The sequence below is a fragment of the Hordeum vulgare genome, chromosome 3H, assembly GCF_904849725.1.
Source record: "Hordeum vulgare subsp. vulgare chromosome 3H, MorexV3_pseudomolecules_assembly, whole genome shotgun sequence".
NCBI lineage: Eukaryota > Viridiplantae > Streptophyta > Magnoliopsida > Poales > Poaceae > Hordeum > Hordeum vulgare.
In genome coordinates, this window is record NC_058520.1 from 56238156 (window position 1) to 56256644 (window position 18489).

Sequence of the window (18489 nt, forward strand, 5' to 3'; positions counted from 1 at the left end):
AAGACCCTGACTATCTTTGATCAACTGGCTAGCCAACTAGAGGCTTGCTAGGGACAGTGTTTTGTCTATGTATCCACACATGTATATAAGTCTTCATTCAATACAATTATAGCATGGATAATAAACGATTATCTTGATACATGAATTATAATAATAACTATATTTATTATTGCCTCTAGGGCATAATTCCAACAGTCTCCCACTTGCACTAGAGTCAATAATCTAGCCCTCACATCATCATGTGAATTACATTGTAATAAATCTAACACCCATACAGTTCTGGTGTTGATCATGCTTTGCCCGTGGAAGAGGTTTAGTCAGCGGGTCTGCTACATTCAGATCCGTGTGCACTTTGCATATATTTACGTCCCCCCCTTCGACGTAGTCGCGGATGAGGTTGAAGCGTCGTTTGATGTGTCTGGACTTCTTGTGAAACCGTGGTTCCTTTGCTAGGGCAATGGCACCCGTGTTGTCACAGAACAAGGTTATTGGATTCAATGCGCTTGGCACTACTCCAAGATCCGTCATGAACTGCTTCATCCAGACACCCTCCTTAGCTGCCTCCGAGGCAACCATGTACTCCGCTTCACATGTAGAATCTGCTACGACGCTTTGCTTGGAACTGCACCAGCTTACCGCACCCCCATTAAGAATAAATACGTATCCGGTCTGCGACTTAGAGTCGTCCGGATCTGTGTCAAAGCTTGCATCGACGTAACCCTTTACGGCGAGCTCTTCGTCACCTCCATACACGAGAAACATCTCCTTAGTCCTTTTCAGGTACTTCAGGATATTCTTGACCGCCGTCCAGTGATCCACTCCTGGATTACTCTGGAACCTGCCTGCCATACTTATGGCCAAGCTAACGTCCGGTCTAGTGCACAACATTGCATACATGATAGAACCTATGGCTGAAGCATAGGGGACGGTGCTCATATGCTCTCTATCCTCATCAATTGTTGGGCACTGAGTCTTACTCAATCTCGTACCTTGTAAAACTGGCAAGAACCCTTTCTTGGACTGTTCCATTTTGAACCTCTTCAAAACTTTATCAAGGTATGTGCTTTGTGAAAGTCCTATCAGGCGTTTTGATCTATCCCTGTAGATCTTAATGCCTAGAATGTAAGCAGCTTCTCCTAGGTCCTTCATAGAGAAACTTTTATTCAAGTAATCCTTTATGCTCTCCAAAAAATCTACGTTGTTTCCAATCAGCAATATGTCATCCACATATAATTTTAGAAACGCCACAGAGCTCCCACTCACTTTCTTGTAAATACAAGATTCTCCAACCACTTGTATAAACCCAAATGCTTTGATCACCTCATCAAAGCGTTTGTTCCAACTCCGAGATGCTTGCACCAGTCCATAAATGGATCGCTGGAGCTTGCACACCTTGTTAGCATTCTTAGGATCGACAAAACCTTCGGGTTGCATCATATACAACTCTTCCTTAAGGAAACCGTTAAGCAACGCCATTTTGACATCCATCTGCCAGATTTCATAATCGAAAAATGCAGCTATTGCTAACATGATTCTGACGGACTTAAGCATCGCTACGGGTGAGAATGTCTCATCGTAGTCAACTCCTTGAATTTGTGAAAAACCCTTTGCCACAAGTCGAGCTTTATAAATGGTCACATTGCCGTCAGCGTCCGTCTTCTTCTTAAAGATCCATTTGTTCTGAATAGCCTTGCGGCCCTCAGGTAGTACTTCCAAGTCCATACTTTGTTCTCATACATGGATCCTATCTCGGACTTCATGGCTTCTAGCCATTTGTTGGAATCTGGGCCCACCATTGCTTCTTCATAATTTGCAGGTTCATTGTTGTCTAACAACATGATTGACATGACGGGATTACCGTACCACTCTGGAGCAGCACGTGGTCTCGTCGACCTGCGTGGTTCGACAGGAACTTGAACCGGAGTTTCATGATGATCATCATTAACTTCCTCCTCAACCGGCGTTGCAATGACAGAGGTTTCCCCTTGCCCCGCGCCACCATCTAGAGGGATGAGAGGTTCGACAACCTCATCAAGTTCTATCTTCCTCCCACTCAATTCTCTCGAGAGAAACTCCTTCTCGAGAAAAGCTCCGTTTTTAGCAACAAACACTTTGCCCTCGGATTTGAGATAGAAGGTGTACCCAACTGTCTCTTTTGGGTAACCTATGAAGATGCACTTTTCCGCTTTGGGTTCCAGCTTTTCAGGCTGAAGCTTTTTGACATAAGCATCACATCCCCAAACTTTAAGAAACGACAACTTTGGCCTTTGCCATACCATAGTTCGTATGGTGTCGTCTCAACGGATTTTGATGGTGCCCTATTTAAAGTGAATGCAGCTGTTTCTAATGCATAACCCCAAAACGATAACGGCAAATCGGTAAGAGACATCATAGATCGCACCATCTCTAATAAAGTACGATTACGACGTTCGGACACACCATAACGCTGTGGTGTTCCAGGCGGTGTCAACTGTGAAACAATTCCACATTGTCTTAAGTGAGCACCAAACTCGAAACTCAGATATTCACCCCCACGATCAGACCGTAGGAACTTGATCTTCTTGTTATGATGATTTTCAATTTCACTCTGAAATTGCTTGAACTTTTCAAATGTTTCAGACTTGTGCTTCATTAAGTAGACATAACCATATCTACTCAAATCGTCAGTGAAGGTGAGAAAATAATGATATCCGCCGTGTGCCTCTACGCTCATCGGACCGCACACATCGGTATGTATGATTTCCAACAAGTCACTTGCACGCTCCATTGTTCCGGAGAACGGAGTTTTAGTCATCTTGCCCATGAGGCATGGTTCGCACGTGTCAAGTGAATCAAAGTCAAGTGACTCCAAAAGTCCATCGGCATGGAGTTTCTTCATGCGCTTTACACCAATATGACCAAAGCGGTAGTGCCATAAAAATATGGCGCTATCATTGTTAACTCTAACTCTTTTGGTCTCCATGTTATGTATGTGTGTATCACTATCAAGATTCAATATGAACAATCCTCTCACATTGGGTGCATGACCATAAAAGATGTTACTCATAGAAATAGAACAACCATTATTCTCTGACTTAAAAGAGTAACCGTGTCGCAATAAACAAGATCCAGATATAATGTTCATGCTCAACGCAGGCACTAAATAACAATGATTCAAGTTCATAACTAATCCTGATGGTAACTGAAGTGAAACTGTGCCGACGGCGATTGCATCAACCTTGGAACCATTTCCTACGCGCATCGTCACTTCATCTTTCGCCAGCCTTCGTCTATTCCGCAGTTCCTGTTTCGAGTTGCAAATATGAGCAACAGAACCGGTATCGAATACCCAGGCACTACTACGAGAGCCGGTTAAGTACACATCAATAACATGTATATCAAATATACCTGATTTTTCTTTGGCCGCCTTCTTATCAGCCAGATACTTGGGGCAGTTGCGCTTCCAGTGACCCATACCCTTGCAATAGTAACACTCTATTTCAGGCTTAGGTCCAGCTGTGGGTTTCTTCGTTGGATTGGCAACAGGCTTGCCGCTCTTCTTTGAATTACCCTTCTTGCCTTTGCCGTTTCTCTTGAAACTAGTGGTCTTATTCACCATCAACATTTGATGCTCTTTACGGAGTTCAGACTCTGCGACTTTCAGCATCGCAAACAACTCGCCGGGTGACTTGTTCATCCCTTGCATGTTGTAGTTCAACACAAAGCCTTTATAGCTTGGCGGTAGTGATTGAAGGATTATGTCAGTGATAGCCTCTTGCGGGAGTTCAATCCCCAGCTCAGCTAGACGGTTTGAGTACCCAGACATTTTGAGCACATGTTCACTGACAGACGAGTTCTCCTCCATCTTGCAAGCATAGAATTTATCGGAGGTCTCATACCTCTCGATCCGGGCGTTCTTCTGAAAGATGAACTTCAACTCCTGGAACATCTCAAATGCTCCATGACGCTCAAAGTGACGTTGAAGTCCCAGTTCTAAGCCATACAAGACTGCACATTGAACTACTGAGTAGTCCTCCTTACGTGTTAACCAAGCGTTCTTAACATCCTGGTCAGCCGTAGCGGGTGGTTCATCTCCTAGCGCAGCATTAAGGACATAATCCTTCTTCCCAGCTTGTAAGATTAGCTTAAGATTACGAGCCCAGTCTACAAAGTTGCTTCCATCATCTTTCAACTTAGCTTTCTCTAGGAACGTATTAAAATTCAGGGTGACTATCGCGTGAGCCATGATCTACAACACAAATATATTCAAAGTGGACTTAGACTATGTTCAAGATAATTAGGGTTTAACTTAATCAAATTACTCGCTAAACTCCCACTCAAAAAGTACATCTCTCTGGTCATTTGAGTGGTTCATGATCCACTTACACTAGCTCAAGTCCGATCATCACGTGAGTTGAGTATAGTTTCAGTGGTAAGCATCCCTATGCTAATCATATCATCTATATGATTCATGATCGACCTTTCGGTCTCATGTGTTCCGAGGCCATGTATGCACATGCTAGGCTCGTCAAGCTTAACCCGAGTGTTCCGCGTGTGCAACTGTTTTGCACCCGTTGTATGTGAACGTTGAGTCTATCACACCCGATCATCACGTGGTGTCTCGAAACGACGAACTGTAGCAATGGTGCACAGTCGGGGAGAACACAATTTCGTCTTGAAATTTTAGTGAGAGATCACCTTATAATGCTACCGTCGTTCTAAGCAAAATAAGGTGCATAAAAGGATTAACATCACATGCAATTCATAAGTGACATGATATGGCCATCTTCACGTGCTCCTTGATCTCCATCACCAAAGCACCAACACGATCTTCTTGTCACCGGCGCCACACCATGATCTCCATCAACGTGTCGCCATCGGGGTTGTCGTGCTACTCATGCTATTACTACTAAAGCTACATCCTAGCAAAATAGTAAACGCATCTGCAAGCACAAACGTTAGTTTAAAGACAACCCTATGGCTCCTGCCGGTTGCCGTACCATCGACGTGCAAGTCGATATTATCTATTACAACATGATCATCTCATACATCCAATATATCACATCACATCATTGGCCATATCACATCACAAGCATACCCTGCAAAAACAAGTTAGACGTCCTCTAATTTTGTTGTTGCATGTTTTACGTGGTGACCATGGGTATCTAGTAGGATCGCATCTTACTTACGCAAACACCACAACGGAGATATATGAATTGCTATTTAACCTTATACAAGGACCTCCTCGGTCAAATTCGATTCAACTAAAGTTGGAGAAACCGACACTTGCCAGTCATCTTTGAGCAACGGGGTTACTCATAGCGATGAAACCAGTCTCTCGTAAGCGTACGAGTAATGTCGGTCCAAGCCGCTTCAATCCAACAATACCGCAGAATCAAGAAAAGACTAAGGAGGGCAGCAAAACGCACATCACCGCCCACAAAAACTTTTGTGTTCTACTCGAGAAGACATCTACGCATGATCCTAGCTCACGATGCCACTGTTGGGGAACGTCGCATGGGAAACAAAAATTTTCCTACGCGCACGAAGACCTATCATGGTGATGTCCATCTACGAGAGGGGGTATTCGATCTACGTACCCTTGTAGACCGCACAGCAGAAGCGTTAGTGAATGCGGTTGATGTAGTGGAACGTCCTCACGTCCCTCGATCCGCCCCGCGAACCGTCCCGCGATCAGTCCCACGATCTAGTGCCGAACGGACGGCACCTCCGCGTTCAGCACACGTACAGCTCGACGATGATCTCGGCCTTCTTGATCCAGCAAGAGAGACAGAGAGGTAGATGAGTTCTCCGGAAGCATGACGGCGCTCCGGAGGTTGGTGGTGATCTAATCTCAGCAGGGCTCCGCCCGAGCTCCGCAGAAACACGATCTAGAGGTAAAACCGTGGAGATATGTGGTCGGGCTGCCGTGGCAAAGTTGTCTCAAATCAGCCCTAAAACCTCCGTATATATAGGGGGAAGAGGGGGAGCCTTGCCTTGGGGGTCCAAGGACCCCCAAGGGGTTCGGCCGAGCCAAGGGGGGCAACCCTCCCCTTCCAAACCGAGTCCAACTAGGTTTGGAAGGAGGAGTCCTTCCCCCTTTTCCCACCTCCCCTTTTTTTCTTTTCTCTTTGATTTTCTTCCTATGGCGCATAGGGCCTTCTTGGGCTGTCCCACCAGCCCAATAAGGGCTGGTGCGCGACCCCCAAGGCCTATGGGCTTCCCCGGGGTGGGTTGCCCCCCCCCCCGGTGAACACCCGGAACCCATTCGTCATTCCCGGTACATTCCCGGTAACTCCGAAAACCTTCCGGTAATCAAATGAGATCATCCTATATATCAATCTTCGTTTCCGGACCATTCCGGAAACCCTCGTGACGTCCGTGATCTCATCCGGGACTCCGAACAACATTCGGTAACCAACCATATAACTCAAATACGCATAAAACAACGTCGAACCTTAAGTGTGCAGACCCTGCGGGTTCGAGAACTATGTAGACATGACCCGAGACACTCCTCGGTCAATATCCAATAGTGGGACCTGGATGCCCATATTGGATCCTACATATTCTACGAAGATCTTATCGTTTGAACCTCAGTGCCAAGGATTCATATAATCCCGTATGTCATTCCCTTTGTCCTTCGGTATGTTACTTGCCCGAGATTTGATCGTCAGTATCCGCATACCTATTTCAATCTCGTTTACCGTCAAGTCTCTTTACTCGTTCCGTAATACAAGATCCCGCAACTTACACTAAGTCACATTGCTTGCAAGGCTTGTGTGTGATGTTGTATTACCGAGTGGGCCCCGAGATACCTCTCCGTCACACGGAGTGACAAATCCCAGTCTCGATCCATACTAACTCAACGAACACCTTCGGAGATACCTGTAGAGCATCTTTATAGTCACCCAGTTACGTTGCGACGTTTGATACACACAAAGCATTCCTCCGGTGTCAGTGAGTTATATGATCTCATGGTCATAGGAACAAATACTTGACACGCAGAAAACAGTAGCAACAAAATGACACGATCAATATGCTACGTCTATTAGTTTGGGTCTAGTCCATCACGTGATTCTCCTAATGACGTGATCCAGTTATCAAGCAACAACACCTTGTTCATAATCAGAAGACCCTGACTATCTTTGATCAACTGGCTAGCCAACTAGAGGCTTGCTAGGGACAGTGTTTTGTCTATGTATCCACACATGTATATAAGTCTTCATTCAATACAATTATAGCATGGATAATAAACGATTATCTTGGTACAGGAATTATAATAATAACTATATTTATTATTGCCTCTAGGGCATAATTCCAACACCAACATGGATATCCAGACCCCGCTGTTGGTTATTGACCGGATAGCTGTCTCGGTCATGTGTGCATGCTTCCCGAACCCGTAGGGTCTACACACTTAAGGTTCCATGACGCTAGGGTTATAGGCAATAGTGTACATGGTTACCGAAGGTTGTTCAGAGTCCTGTATGAGATCTCAGACGTCACGAGGAGTTCCGGAATGGTCCGGAGGTAAAGATTCATATATACGAAGTGAGGATTTGGTCACCGAAAGTGTTTCGAGTGATACCGGTAATGTACCGGGACCACCGGAAGGGTTCCGGGGGTCCACCGGGAAGGGCCACTAGTCCCAAAATGCTACATGGGCCAAAAGTGAATGGGAACCACCCTTTGGGGGGCTGGTGCGCCACCACTAAGGGCCCAAGGCGCAACAAGGGGTGGAGGGGGCCAAACCCTAGGCGTGGGGAAGCCACCTTTGGCCTCAAGGCCCACCCTAGGGTGCCTCCACCACCTTGGCCGCCGCTCCAAAGCCATCTAGGGCTGTCGCACCCTTAGGGTGGGAAACCCTAAGGGTGCACACCCTCCTCCCTCTCGTCCTGTATATAGTGAGGGTTTTGGGGCTGTTTTGATACACAATTGCCTCTCTCCACGGCGCAGCCTTACTCCTCCTCCTCCTCGTCCTCCGTAGTGCTTGGTGAAGCCCCGTCGGAGTGCCACGTAGCTCCACCATCACCATGCCGTCATGCTGCCGGAGCTCTCCCTCAACCTCTCCTCCCTCCTTGCTAGATCGAGGCATTGGAGACGTCGCCGGGCTTTATGTGTGTTGAACACGGAGGCGTCGTCGTTCGGTGCATAGATCAGAATCCACTGCAATCTGAATCGCTGCGAGTACGACTCCATCAACTGCGTTCTAGCAATGCTTCCGCTTAGCGATCTTCAAAGGTATGAAGATGCTCTACTCCTTTTCGCGTTGCTGGTTTATCCATATATAGATCCTTGTGAAGCATAGGAAAACTTTTGAAATTACTACGTTCCCCAATAGTGGCATCTGAGCCACGGTTCTATGTGTACATTCTATGCATGAGTAGAACACAAAAGTTGTGGGTGCTGATTTGTCAATTGCTTGCCTTTACTAGTCTTATCTTGATTCGGCGGCATCATGGGATGAAGTGGCCCGGACCGACTTTACACACACTCTTACGTGAGACTAGTTCCACCGACCGACATGCACTTGCTCCATAAGGTGGCTAGTGGGTGTCTATCTCTCTCACTTTAGTCGGTTCAGATTCGATGAAGAGGGTCCTTATGAAGGGTAAATATCATTGGCATATCAATGTATGGTTGTCACGTAGGTAAGAAGCGTTCTTGCTAGAAACACAAACCAGCCATGTAAAACTTGCAACAACAATTATAGGGACGTCTAACTTGTTTTTGGAGGGTATGCTATGTGATGTGATATGGCCAAAAGGATGTGATGTTACATATGTGATGTATGAGATTGATCATGTTCTTGTAATAGGATTCACGACTTGCATGTCGACGAGCATGACAACCGGCAGGAGCCATAGGAGTTGTCTTAATTTATTGTATGAGATCCAACGCCATGTGATTACTTTACTTCATTGCTAAACCGTTAGCCATAGTAGTAGAAGTAATAGTTGGTGTGACGACTTCGCAAAGACACAATGATGGAGATCATGATGTCATGTCGGTGACAATGATGATCATGGTGCCCCAAAGATGGAGATCAAAGCAGCAAGATGATATTGGCCATATCATGTCACTATATGATTGCATGTGATGTTTATCATGTTTTTCATCTTATTTCTTAGAACGACGGTATCAAAGATAAGATGATCCCTTGTCAAAATTTCAAGATAAGTATTCCCCTAAGTGTGTACCGTTGCTAAGGATCATTGTCTCGAAGCACCACGTGATGATCGGGTGTGATAGATTCTAACGTTCGCATACAACGGGTGTAAGCCAGTTTACACACGCAAAACACTTAGGTTGACTCGACGAGCCTAGAATGTATAGACATGGCCTCAAATAAGGGAGACTGAAAGGTCGAACATGAGTCGTATGGTTGATACAATCAGCATGGAGATGCTCACCATCGATGACTAGTCCCTCTCATGTGATGATCGGACACGGGCTAGTTGAAATGGATCATGTAACACTTGGATGACTAGAGGGATGCCGATCTAAGTGGGAGTTCATTAGTAATTTGATTAGATTAACTTAATTATCATGAACTTAGTATAAAATTGTCTTTACAAATATTGTAGATCCAATGGCCAACACAAATATCTCATTCAACTTAAACGCGTTCCTAGAGAAAACCAAGCTCAAAGATGATGGGAGCAACTATGCGGATTGAGCTCGTAACTTAAAGCTCATCCTCACTGCTTCCAAGAAGGCATATGTCCTTAATGCACCGCTAGGTGATCCTCCCGTTCCCGCGGCGACCCAGGACGTTAGGAACGCTTGGCAGTCGCGGAGTGATGACAACTCTCTCATTCAGTGCGGCATGCTTTACAGTTTAGAACCGGGGCTCCAAAGGCGTTTTGAGTAACACACATCATATGAGATTTTGAGGAGCTGAAACTTGTTTTTCAAAATCATGCCCGGGTCGAGAGATATGAAGTCTCCAACAAGTTCTTTAGTTATAAGATGGAGGAGAATAGTTCTGACACTGAGCACATACCCAGAATGTCTCGGTTGCACAACCGCTTGACTCAGCTGGGAGTTGAACTTCTAGATGATGCGGTCATTGACAGAATCCTCCATTCGCTTCCACCTAGCTATAAAGGCTTTGTGATGAATTACAACATGCAAGGGATGGAAAAGACTATTCCCGAGTTGTATTCAATGATGAAATCTGCAGAGGTAGAAATCATGAAAGAACATGAAGTGTTCATGGTCAATAAGACCACCAGTTTCAAGAAGGGCAAGGGTAAGAAAAACTTCAAGAAAGACAACAAAGCATTTGCCGCGCCCGGTAAATCAGTTGCCGGGAAGAAGCCAAAGAAAGGACCCAAGCCTGAGACTGAGTGCTATTACTGCAAGGGAACCAGTCACTGGAAGAGGAATTGCCCTAAGTACTTAGCGGACAAGAAGGCCGGCAACGTCAAAGGTATATGTGATATACTTTTTATTCATGTGTACCTTTCCAGCGCTCATAATAGCTCGTGGGTATTTGATACCGGTGATGTTGCTCACATTTGAAACTCTAAGCAGGAACTATGGAACAAGGGTAGGCTGGCTAAGGACAAGGTGACAATGCACGTCGGGAATGGTTCCAAGGTCGATGTGATCGCCATCGGCACACTACCTCTACATCTACCTTCGGGATTAGATTTAAACCTTAATAATTGTTATTTAGTACCAGCCTTGAGCATGAACATTGTATCAGGATCTCACTTGATGCAAGATGGCTACTCATTTAAATGTGAGAATAATGGTTGTTCTATTTATATGACTGGTATGTTTTATGGTCATGCCCCGCTGGTCAATGGTTTATTCCTGATGAATCTCAATCGTGATGTTACACATATTCATAGTGTAAATACCAAAAGATGTAAGGTTGATAATGATAGTCCCGCATACTTGTGGCACTGCCGCCTTGGTCATATCGGCGTAAAGCGCATGAAGAAACTCCATACAGATGGACTTTTGGAGTCACTTGATTTTAAATCGTTTGACACATTGATGACGAGACGATGTATATAATTCTCGCACCTCATTGGTTACCCCAAGTGGAAGGTTGAGATGTAGTTAGCAGCAAGTTTTCCCTCACACGAAGACTGTAAGGTTTATCAAACCAGGAGGACTCCTAGGATCAACTAGTAGGTGTCTCCCACCCTGGCGCTAGCAGAAGACGTGGACCTGCACACACAACAAATAACTTTGCTCCCAACGAATACAGAGAGGCTGTCAATCTCTCCGGTCTTGTAGTTTGCAAAGGGTCAAAAGACAAGTGGAAAAAGTAATAGTAATTGCAACGGAAGAGTAAATGAAAGCAATAAATGATGGAGCTGTAAACAATGACGGTGATATGGACCGGAGTCACATGATGTTCACTAGTGATGTCTCTCTCCCAAAAGACGATAAACAACTATGCTTGGGTAAACAAATTACAGTTGGGCAATTGACAGAATTATGAACGCACCGCAATGCTAATTATGCTACTTGATAGTTAGAGGCTCAATAGTAAGGGCCGTACGCCAAGACAAGTAGACCATTTATTCATCAACATCTACTTACTAATCATACACCTTGAGATATCTATCCAAAACATCTCACCGGTATTAAGTTGTGAGCCCCACCCAAAGTGTAAACTCAAAGCAACGAACAACTGCATTAACGAACTATGCGTAAGGTAAACAATACTTGCAACCGTGGTCACAAGCACCGTTGTTTTCTGCCTGGTGGCAACAGCACATCCCCTAGTCTCATGTTTCTGTCACTCAAGCTAGACATCGAGGGGCATGAACCCACAATCATGCATAACTCTCCCTCTTGGAGTTACAATCTACTACTCGGCCAAAGCAATAAATAGCAACGGAGAACATGCATGAATCACTAAGGAACATAATATAAAAGGATAATCAAATATATAACTCATAACAATCTGAACATAATCTCATAATCCATCGGATCCCAACAAACCGATCATAGCAATAGCAAGAGAATTACATAGATGCCTTGATCATGTGGGGCAGCTCACAAGGACTAACCATTGAAGCACAAGATTGGATAGAATACATCACATAGCTACTCGTGATGGACCCATGGTCCAAGGAGGACTACTCACGGCAGGTCCGGGAAGCGTCCATGGCGGTGGAGAAGCTCCCGGAGGTCAATCCTCCCTCCGGCAGGGTGCCCGGAAGCGCTGTAGCGGCGGAACGATGGAGAAATTCGCGATTCTGGATCCCGTATAGGGTTTTCCTCCTCAAGCGGTAAATATAGGCGAAAAGAGGGCACCATAGGAGGTGGGACCAACCCATGTGGCCTTTTGGCACGGCCTAGGGGTGGGCCGCGCCCACAGGTCGCATGGGCGGCCGCTGGCCCCCCTCTGCCCCCCTTTCGTGCTTCATGAAGCTTCTGGTGCGCTGATTTTTATATATTTTTCTCGGGATTTTTGGGGCTTCGGAAAATTGGGTAAAGCCCCTGCGAAATAGACATCAGCAGACAGAAACTGGCATTGGGTGTACTGAGTTAGTAGGTTAGTCCAAATATGTGTAAAATGATATAAAAGTGTAGCAAATCATATAACAATGTCACCCAAAATATCATGGAACAGCAGAAATTATAGATACGTTTGGGCTGTATCAACATCCCCAAGCTTAATTTCTGCTCGTCCTCGAGTAGATAAATGAACACAATAATTTCTATGGTGACATGCTAGCACACATATAAAAACTTCAAAGTAGAGAAAGTGAGATATGCAATTCAAGTCAAGACAATAAGAAGCAAGAGTCTATATCTAGTATTGAGTTTAGCAAAGTAAGAACATAAAGGTGCAAGAGCTCTCGCTGTCCGTGACTCGAATGTCTCCAAATGGTGTTTGCGTGCAAGAAGTGGGAGATGGGTTGAGATCATAAATTATTTTTTAACTGAGAACTCAATCTACTAAATTTCACACTTGGTCTCCTTCGGAATCTTATTTTGACTCATCCCCAGACCACTAGTTAGGCACAAGTCAAAATGATTCTCTCCCTTTCGACTTTCAGCAGCGTAACCAAGATATGTTGGCGCTTAGGATGGCAAATAGAATAATGATGGGGAAGGAAGACAAAAAGGTGTGAAAGGCTCGCGTCAATGAGGACAACCATAGGCGTGAGAAAGCCAAATGATAGATATGATGTGAGGAGTGGGGATGGACATGTAACGGATGCACATATGAGCTAAGGTAAGCTCTCCAATGGAACTAGTGGGGGTGCATCCAACTTGTTTGCTCATGAAGACATAGAGCTCACTTGAAGAGGCCCATCATTGGAATATGCAAACCAAGTTCTATAGTGTAAGGGTCCCCACATAGTTATGCATGAATGATAATCTCTATGTAGTACAGATATAGCAATGGAGTACGAGTGTGGATCTTTTAAAAGGAATAGTAGTGTTGCCCCCTTCTCTCTTTTTTTTTCTCTTTTTTCTTTTTCTCTTTTTATTTTTATTTTTTTGTGGCCTCTTTGGCTCTTTCTTTTTATCTCTCATTTGCCCTCTTTGGGATCTTTTGTTTTGTCCTCTTTGGGATCTTTCCCTCACTTAAGGGAAACACTCTATGTTTTACATGAATAAAAGAAGATCATCACACTTATAAGAAGTACTCAACATAAAGACAAGTGAAAACTATCATAATGTATGCAAATGTATGCCTCTGCCAGTGTAGTAGGATATGAAATGATACTAGCGCGCCATGTAGAAATAATATGGGCAAGGCCCAACTATCATGCGGCTCTAGGATCAAGCAAAAGCATGTATGACATGAAGATCAAGTCATGAGATGGTGGATGTTGCATGGCAATGTATCTCAGGAAGGCTATGGAAATGCCTTAATAGGTAGGTATGGTGGCTGTTTTGAGGAAATATATAATGAGGCTTATGTATGACAGAGCGTATCATGTCATGGGTTTGGATGCACCGGCGGAGTTTGCACCAACTCTCAATGTGAGAAAGGGCAATGCACGGTAATGAAGAGGCTAGCAAAATATGGATGGTGGAAGTGCCAACAATCGAATACTCACATTAGTCCGAAGAACTCATACACTTATTATCGGTAACTCTCTATCTAGTTTGGAAATTCACAAAGAGACAAGTACCCCGAGGAGGAGTGTTTGGGGGTTTGGTTATCCTTGCACATCCTCGACTCATGGTAACGTGAGTGTACTCTATATATTCTAACCCCTCCAGAGGTTAGCGATCAATTTAGTAGCTAGAGTTCTCAACTAATTTTTAGTTTTTGAAGAACACACGGATTTCCCAAATTACGACACCTATCACTAATAGGCTCAAGCTCTTGGCACCAATAGTCCAAACATTATTCAAACCAATACCTCAAAACTATTGCAAGTTACTACTATACTTAAAGAGCAACCTTAATTACCTACTCATGCAAGACACACAACTCAGTGCAATGAGCCAACTCTATAAACAAGATAAGCATGATAACTCAAGAGAGTTCCAAAAGCAACCTAAATAAAAGCTCTTAAAAACATAAGAATGAAAACTAAGAGCTAAGCATCACAACAGCTATGTAAAGATAAAGAACACACACAAAAAGATAAGCATGAAAACCTATGTTGTGTTCTAGAGTGGAATGGAGCGTGTTTCTCTCCCAAACAAGGTAGGCTAGGTTCCGACTTGTTATGAACAGCAAGAAATACTAAAACAAACTAAAAATTAAAGAGCGGGACGCTCCAAGCATAGCACATAACATATGAAGTGATAAAAATATAGCATGGAGATGGACGAACTGATGATTGTTGATAGAGAAAGGGATGCACGGGGGCATCCCCAAGCTTAGATGCTTGAGTCTCCTTGTATATTTCTTGGCGTACATGGGGGCATACCAAAGCTTGAGCGCTTGACACTCCTGTATCTTCTTTCATCATCTCCCATCGCATACTTGAAAACTCCCTTCACACGAAACTCATCATAGGCTGATTAGAGTGGTTAGCACCCTTAATAAAATAATTTATTACCTGCTGGAAATAAAGGTTTTCATGAATAGCTACTATTTCTCATGATTACCAAAAGGTTTTTGCAAATAAAAAGTAAGCTTAGGATTTGCAAAATGATGAAAACGCAAAACAGTGCAGAATCTGTGAAAAACAGAACAACATGTAGTAATTAATTTATTTGGGGCACTTTTGCAACTCAAATAAAAAAACTCACAACACATACCAGAAAGGAAATTATATAGAGCATGTTGTCAAAACAATTCAGATCAAAAAGATGATCTGGTAATTTTTGGCGAATTGTTCCGTCAAGAAGACAAAATCTGTTTCTCGACGGCATGTCACTATTTTTGAACTTTCTTGCAATCGGAGGCTATAACTTGGCACAAAGCTTAAAAATAAAGATACAATGATGTTGCTACAGTAGTAACAAACATCAAGACCATTGAAACTGAAAGTAAAAAACAAATTGGGTTGCCTCCTATCAAGCGCTTTCTTTTATGCCTTTGAGCTAGGCATAGTGCAAGAATATCAAGTGTTATCAACTCCAAAAGAATAACTTGCCCGAGTAACGGACTCATAAGGTAACTTAATCTTATTTCGAGGGAAGTGTTCCATTCCCTTTTTAAGGGGGGAATTAGAATTTAATGATCCCCTCTTTCATGTCAATGATAGCACCAACGGTGCGGAGAAAAGGACGTCCCAAAATAATTGAACATGAAGGATCACATTCAATGTCCATAATAAGAAAATCAACGGGCACATAATTATCATTGACAACAATAAGCACATCATCAATTCTCCCTAATGTTTTCTTTGCGGAAGAATCAACAAGACGAACACCAAAATAACATGGATCATAAGGTTTCCAATCAAGCATGTCATACATTCTCTTGGGCATAACGGAAGCACTAGCTCCAACATCACATAAAGCATAGCAAAAGATATTATTCAATTTAATTTTGACCATAGGATCCCAACCATCTTCTAGTTTCCTAGGAATAGAAGTCTCTAGCTTGAGCTTCTCCTCCCTAGCTTTGATAAGAGCATTGGTAATATGCTCGGTGAAGGCAATATTGAGTGTACTAGTGTGGGGGTCTTTAGCCATTCTTTGCAAAAAGGTGATAACTTCGGAAAGACTACAATTGTCAAAATCAAGGTTACTACCATTAATTAAAGTGGTAGTAATGTCGTCTAAACTCATTATTTTGGTAGTCTCTAAATTCAAAGGACCTTCTTGTCCTATAGTTGAGGTATTAGCATCGCCATTAATAGGTCCATTGGGACTAGCAGTGCGATGGGTGCTAAAATTTTTGAGATCCCTAACAACTTGTATAGTACCAATGGTAGTGTGTGTACGAAGGCTCTTAATTCTCTCTTCCTCTTCCTTTTCTCTAGCCCATCTATCCTTAAGTTTGGCTATCATTCTTAAGTTCTCATTAATTTGGACTTGGATAGCATTCATGGGTGTAGTGTTCCTTTCCTCAAGTGGGGAAGTTCTAATTTTAAGCATGTCTACATCATGAGCTATGTTGTCCACCTTCAAAGAGAGACTATCTAATTTTTCTAGTTTCTCTTCTACATTCTTGTTGAAGGATTTTTGAGAAGTGATAAATTCTTTAAGCATGCTCTCTAATTCAGTAGTGGAGTTTTTGGTGCTAGGATAATTGTTATTGTTCCCATAGTTGTTGGATGGAAATGGTCTAGGATGGCTACCAAAATTACTTCTATAGGCATTATTATTGAAGTTGTTCCTAGAGATAAAATTAACATCAACTTGCTCTCTTTCTTGAGCAACCAAAGAATTTAAAGGAACATCATGAGGATCAATAGGAGCTTGCTTAGTAAGTAGAGTCATGATCATGTCAACCTTATCATTAAGGGAGGAGATCTCCTCAACAGAGTTTACCTTCCTACCTGTTGGAGCTCACTCGGTGTGCCATTGAGAATAATTTGTCATCTTCTCATCCAATAGCTTTGTGGCAGTACCAAGTGTAGTTGATATAAAGGTTACTCTTGCGGCCGAGTCTAACGGATTCCGCGAGGTAAAGTTCAATCCTGCATAGAAAGTTTGGATAACCATCCAAGTAGTCAAACCATGTGTAGGGCAATTCTTAACAAGAGATTTCATACGTTCCAAGCTTTAGCAACATGTTCATTATCCAATTGTCTAAAATTCATAATGTTACTTCTTAATTGGATAATCTTAGCAGGTGGTTAATACTTTCCAATAAAAGCATCTTTGCACTTATCCCAAGAATCTATGTTATTCCTAGGCAAAGACTGAAGCCACACTTTAGCTCCACCTCTCAATGAGAAAGGAAAAAACTTAAGTTTAACAATATCACCATCTACTTCTTTATATTTTTGCATTTCACAGAGCTCAACAAAATTGTTCAAGTGCAAAGCAGCATCATCTCCAGCACCGGAGAATTGATCTTTCATAACTAGGTTCAGTAAAGCAGGTTTAATCTCATAGGACGTAGCCCCAGTTGCGTGAGCAACAATAGGAGTGCAGATAAAGTCATTGTTGTTGTGACTAGTGAAGTCACACAACTTGGTCTTTTCAGTGGAACCCATGGCAGAGTTAACAAGCAAGAACAAAGCAACTAATTTTTTTGTGGTTTTTGGTATAAGACTCTAAAGCAAAAACTAGAAAGCTGTAGCGACTCGACTCAAGACGAGTCAAGCCTCTGTGTTTCTGTGCCATCCCTGGATCAGTATGCTGGCACACACAGTACATAAATGTATATATCAAAGTGCAATCACATGTAAAATAGCGTAAAACTGATATATACCTTAAATATCTCAGCGGAAGCGGTCAAGGGAGTGGAGTCCCAATAAACACCAACGACAAGTTGAGTGTAGACCGTAACCCTGAATCATACTCTTACTCGTCGAAGAAAAATATCTGCAACATAAGACGTTGCGGCCGTGTAGGTCAGCATATTGAATATGCCAGAAAGTCACATAAGAGAGGGGTAAAGAAATAATCAACTATCTCTACATGCATATTTGGTCGGTGGAGCTAAGTTTTGCATAAAGCCAGTTTTATCCTACAACAAGAGGGGTTGAGAGCAAAATGTTACTACAAGGTTTGTTGTTAACGAGATGGTTCCGCCAACCAGTTCTCGTACCCGAGTTGTCAATAATTACCCTCACCAAATATTTCTAATGGTGTTGAGAAATCCAGATAACTTCAGTTCCTTTGGCTCAAGTCGTCCATGACCGTGGACACGGCTAATCGATTAGGTTTGAGTACTCTGCAGAGTTTTGCACACGTTCCCCACAAGATTTGATCGCCTCCGTGTATGTCCTCGCACTTCAGGGTGTTTGAAGACCGGATGATCAAAACATGGTCTTTCAACGGGTCCCTCTGAATCCCTGTCGGTGCCCATCCATTCCTACCGTTCGTCTACATCTGCTAGCACCGCCTGTCCAGAGTCGCCGCATTGTCCAACCAAGCCAGAGCCCATAATGACTTGTGGCTATGCAGGTAAGCCTTGGGTCTTGAAAATATCCGTCCGTC